The sequence below is a fragment of the Coregonus clupeaformis genome, chromosome 14 (genome assembly GCF_020615455.1).
Source record: "Coregonus clupeaformis isolate EN_2021a chromosome 14, ASM2061545v1, whole genome shotgun sequence".
Lineage (NCBI taxonomy): Eukaryota > Metazoa > Chordata > Actinopteri > Salmoniformes > Salmonidae > Coregonus > Coregonus clupeaformis.
Genome location: NC_059205.1, coordinates 26,417,031 through 26,423,236, shown reverse-complemented (window position 1 = coordinate 26,423,236; position 6,206 = coordinate 26,417,031).

Genomic DNA, 6,206 nt, shown 5'->3' with positions numbered 1-6,206 from the left:
AAATCAACCCATTTTCCATAACGTTATCGAGCGAATTAAGAAGTAATATCGATATCATTTTTAACGACGTAGGCTAAGAAGCAAAATTCGGTTTTCCATCAAAATAATTATTACATGTACATTGTAGTAGACGCTCTTATCCAGAGCGACTTACAGGAGCAATTAGGGTTAAGTGCCTTGCTCAAGGGCACATCGACAGATTTTTCACCTAGTCGGCTCGGGGATTAGAACCAACAACCTTTCGGTTACTGGCACAACGCTCTTAACCACTAAGCTACCTGCCACGTTCTAGCGACCCCTGTGGCGGGCCGGGCGCAGTGCACGCTGACTCAGTCGCCAGGTGAACGGTGTTTCCTCCGACACATTGGTGCAGCTGGCTTCCGGGTTAAGCGGGCACTGTGTCAAGAAGCAGTGCGGCTCGGTTGGGTTGTGCTTTGGAGGACGCACGACTCTCGACCTTCGCCTCTCCCGTGTCCGTACAGGGGTTGCAGCGATGGGACAAAGACTACCAATTGGATACCACGAAATTGGAAGCTTCATTTTCTGGAATTTTCCAAGCTGTTTAAAGGCACAGTCAACTTAGTGTATGTAAACAGTGTGATACAGTGAATTATAAGTGAAATAATCTGTCTGTAAACAATTGTTGGAAAAATTACTTGTGTCATGTACAAAGTAGATGTCCTAACCGACTTGCCAAAACTATAGTTTGTTAACAAGAAATGTGTGGAGTGGTTGAAAAACGAGTTTTAATGACTCCAACCTAAGTGTATGTAAACTTCCGACTTCAACTGTAGAGCTCTGTCAGAGTGACCATCGGGTTCTTGGTCACCTCCCTGACCAAGGCCCTTCTCCCCCGATTGCTCAGTTTGGCTGGGCGGCCAGCTCTAGGAAGAGTCTTGGTGGTTCCAAACTTCATCCATTTAAGAATGATGGAGGCCACTGTGTTCTTGGGGACCTTCAATGCTGCAGAAATGTTTAGATACCCTTCCCCAGATCTGTGCCTCGACACAATCCTGTCTTGGAGCTCTACTGACAATTCCTTCGACCTCACGGCTTGGTTTTTGCTCTGACATGGACTATCAACCAGGGGACCTTATATAGACAGGTGATCTATGGCAAGCCCTCAAACGAGGCGATCATTAGGATGGGCCGAAAATCCTGAAAACTCACTAGGTTGATTTTTAGGTCAGTTCTGGGGATTGGTGTTTGTGGTAGATACATTCGGTTGCAAGTTACCGCTCGACTTATAGTTGATGAGGTATATGTTCGATGTAACCTCTCATTGGATATCCGCAAACTCGAGGTAGCAGAAATTTAGGAAGGAATAATGAGAAATAAGGAACGACGGTAGCATGCTTTAGAGGTCCGTAGGAACGGATACAAACCTCTTGAATTGTGTGTGTAGAAGAGAGCCTGAGCATGTGGGAAAAAAGGGGAGGTCTCTGCAGTGTGTCGACTAAGGCTATGAGAACAGCGGTTTTAGTTTTTTGTAAGGAAATATGTAAGTTAAAGTAAAAATCTTATGAGTCTCTATAAAAAGAGAACGTTTAATAACTGTTAAAAGACTAGGAGCCTACAGGGAGGATTTTAAGAGTGTATAGAGATGTTTTGTAATGGATAAGAAAATAACTATAAATCTGCAGATTAGGATAAGTAAAGATAAGAAACTTCGAAGTAGGATTTGTGTTCTATGTTTTGTGTTGGTTTGTGAGTTCTGTTAAGTGTTACTGTTTGTTTGTGTGGGGAAATAACGGAGGGACAGCTGGTCTGTCTACTTTCTGTTGTTTAGCTTGGAGAGAGCTGCATGTGTCACATTCGCTTACAGACGGGACGGACCAAGGCGCAGCGTGATATGCATACATGTTTATCATTACTGAATAAACACCACGACAAAACAACAAATGAAACGAAACGTGAAGTCCAAGGTAGACAAACAGCATACATCACACGGAACAAGATCCCACAACGCACTAGTGCCAATAGGCTACCTAAGTATGGTCCCCAATCAGAGACAACGAGCTACAGCTGCCTCTGATTGGGAACCACACCGGCCAACATAGATCTACACGATCTAGATCTAAACATAGAAAATACAACATAGAACATAACCACACAGAAAATACACACCCTGACTCAACAAATACCAGTCCCCAGAGTCAGGGCGTGACAGCTTGGGAGCTCTTCTCACTTTGAAATCGCATTGGTGAATGAACTGCGCATGTGTGGGATTTTATGAGTTTAGTGTTACGTAGAGCAAATATGCCACTCCCCTGCCTGCACTGAGCTGCTGTGACATGCAGACAGAGAAGAAGGGGGAGACTTACACACAAATAAAGTATTCTGTTTGTTAAATCGGCTGTTGCTTAACGATGAAACTATTTGATTGAGATCTATTGAATTTATAAATGAGAGATATGTTGACAGATTAAAAATAAAAATAATTAAATAAATAACTAAAATAAAATGTTATTGAGCTATTTATAATATTCCTGAGTTAAGCTGTTTGCTTATTTCTTAGCGCGAATGTGAACAAAAGTGTATTGTATGGTTGAAATAACCCAGTGAGTGCATAAAAGACTAAATTCTTGTCTGTACTTTGTTCTCCTGTCATATGAGAGACGATAAGGAGGAGACAGAGAGAGAGAGGAGGTGCTGACGAGTGCCTCACGCGAGAGGGTGTGCTGCAACGGATCAAGTCAAATTAAGGCCAGTACTGTTCTGTTTACAAAACTTACCTTCCCATAGAGGATATTTTGTGTGCCTAGCATATTTCATGTTGTGACAATTTGACAAGGACATGGCAACAGACTGATCAATTGATGTAATTAAAGAATTACACATTGGAGTTTTTTGTGAATGAGTTGGTTTGATTAGAGTTGAGTTGGAAATCCAGCACTGACATTATTCTACATAGTCTAAAATAATAAAATAATTCACAATAAAGGAATATAAAAGAGTTGTTACAATGGGGAAAAAGGACATCAAAACTATGAAAGTAATTACTCCTGTTGATGTAGTAGAAAATAGTAATCCTCTAGTTAATGGTATTGCAAGGTTATCTGGAAAATGGAATAAACGTTGGCCTGACATTGAACAACCATGGCCAGTGGAAGGGACTCTTAACCCTGACGTCATCAACATAATGAAAGTGCTTGTATAATAGAGAGAAGAAAAGCAGAAACGACCATAAAGATGAATCAAAAACTCCAAAAGTAAGAAGAAAACGAGATGTCTGGAAACTAAGGGTGGAGTGAGGTTCAGGAGGATGGAACTTGAAGATGATGATGATGATCAGAGTGATTCAGAAGAGATCATGGGTGGATATGACCCTGTGATCAGATGGAGGTTGGCCAGAGAGGAAAGAAGGGGTGATGGAAGTTGGAAGAAGAAGGAAGAGATTCGAAAGTGAAGATGGAGAAAGCGATGAAGATTTGGAGATTAAAGGTGCTTTATGTTCGGGAGGATTTTATTCTACAATGATTAGCACAGAAGAAATAGAAAGAGATATAGATCATATAGCCCATCAAGTGGATCTGTACCGAAAAAAGGAACACAACCAGTAAGAACAGGACCAAGAAACTCTCAGAAAACTCAATCAAATACAACTGGTGGAGAATAAGAAGGAGAAGAAATAAGCTTTGGTTATGAAGAATCAGTGTGCACCAAATCAACAATCACTGCCACAGCTTCAACTGGACCAGTTCCAACCGCAATTGTACCAGCCACAACTAGTGGTACAAGTTGTTTCATATCCATAGACAGTTTTTGGACAGACACATAATTGGAGAGGAAGAGGACGAGAAGGCTTAGGAAGAGGAAGAGGAGGAAGATTTAAGCCATACTTCCAGCAATCTTCAGAAGTGTGTTATGATTGTGGACAGGTTGGTGACTTTGCTGTGAGTGTAATGGGCCAGGAGGAAACATCAGAGGGAATTTCAGAGGAAGATACAGGGGCAAGTGAAGATCATCTGGAGGACAGGTGAACCCTTATAGGAGCCTGGAGCAAGGATTCTAGGGGTGCAGAGAAGATCTGAAAGGGGGGTGTCAGCTGGTAGCACCAGTTAGGGGAAAAAGATCCAACAATTGAGGTGAAAATAAACAACCGACCATGGTGGATAGCGGAGCTGTTTTTATCTGTGTTCAGCCTGAAGATGTTACACATCTCACTATGTCCAATCAACTAATTAGGACAGGGATTTGAGGGAGTGAAACAGCTGATTCCTCTTACGGAACCAATTGAGCTCTGCTATGAAAATCAGAAAATTACAATACCCATACTGGTATCAGAACATACACCTATTGCATTGTTGGGAAGAGATGCATTGTGTAAGTTGAACTGTAAAATAAAATGTACACCAGACGGCTGTCTGGTAGAAGTGCCAAAGGAAAAGGTTTACCAATTGTTGATGATGACAGAGATGGATTCGTCTTTAGTATTCTGGATTGGAAATCTCAGTGAAGATTTTTTGAAGCAGGCTAAGATATGGGAGAAATCTATTGGGGGAAAAATATGCCAGATGCGAGGCTTTGGGAATATCCATTTCAACTCAGCTCAAGTATTTTAAGAATGCTGCCCAATCGAACTCAGAGGAATGGTTGAGTCATCAACCAAAGAAAGTTCAACTCAGCTTATGTTGAATAATTTTAGGACCACAAGGAGCAGCTATGAAGATAAACATAGACGAATATCTGGATAAAGAATTGGAGATTGAGAAGAGTGTGCCACATGTGACCTTGTTGGTTTCTGAAGGCTATGAGTAGAAGCAAATAGGAGAAATGATGACAGAAGCAGAGAAAGTTGTTTTCGTACTGATGAAAGAGAATTTGGGGATTTGGAGGAGTGAAGATCAGCGATTTCTCAAAATAATGATTTTGGCTCAAGGACAAGGAGAGCCATAAGCTGTACGGATGACACATGAATCTATTTGCAGTGTGAAGATGGATTAAGACCCTATGAAAGAGGAGATGTTGCAAAAAGTTCAAGAATGTTTGTGGTCTCAAAATAGTACCGATTTTGGACTTGTGAAATCAGCCCAATTGAGGTGAAAGTTGAACTTCGACGAGGAGCCAGACCTCCTTGGAAGAATCAGTATCCATTGAAAGATGAAGCAATCCAAGGGATTGAACCACAAATTGAAGGACTTTCGAAAGCAGGTGTTTTGAAGACTAGAGTAGCAATCCATTGTTGTCTTTGGAGAAACCATGAGGGGTTGATAGTAGCGCCTCTAGACCTATTAGGTCTGATGATTCAGGAAGCTATGGGTTAGCTAATGTTGCAAGGGGGGAGGTTAGGAGAAAGATCACAAATGAGTATGGTTTTTGGGAATCATATTTGCTTGAACAGGTTGACTATGTCATAGGCAGGTGCACAATCTGTCTGAAAAATAATGTTCGCAGGGGTGTGACTGTTCTTCTTGGTTACATTCCTACACCAAGAGGTGCATAAGATGTCAAACTAAGCTAAAAGATGCTCAATCGTTTGCCAAGTTTTTGTGTAAAGAAGTCATAAGCAGGTGGGGATTTCCCGATGGAATATCCTCAAATTAGTGGGAGAGAGTTTTGTGGATAAATCAGTGAAATGGTTTTTGAAGAAATTGGGGAAAAAAGTCAGACTAAAAAAGTTATGAAAACTAGGGTTGAAGTAACTCTAGGACAGTCAGCTCAGCTTCAATGTAAGTGCATGAGAGAGAACAGTGGTGAAGGGAAATTTAGAGTTCAGTGGGAAGATAGATATGGTAGGAGTTTAGATCTGTTAGGAGCAGTTGCATTGAGAAAGTATGCATTGTTGAATGATAAGAGAAGAATGAAGATTGAGGGTGATTGTAGTCTCTATGTGTACAATTCACAGCAGGAGGATCAAGGTGATTATAAATGTATTTTTTATAATCAACAGTTTGAAAGTGAGGGATTAGAGTTGGGAGTGAGAGTTAATGTAGTGAGACTAGTGGTGATAGATGGAAATACAAGTAAAGAGCTCAAAAGCTGTAGGGAAAATAGATGAATCAACAACAATGACATCAACACTTCAGCCTATTACAACAACAGTGAGAAGCAATTCAACTCTTTCAACATTGACAGTTATTAAAGCTATAAATGTATCACATTTGATTACAATGGAGCATTAGACAATCGCTTCAACACCAATTTTAGAAGAAAAGACTGTCATTAGGGTTAGGATGGGTGGTACAGCTCATCTTCCTTGTAGA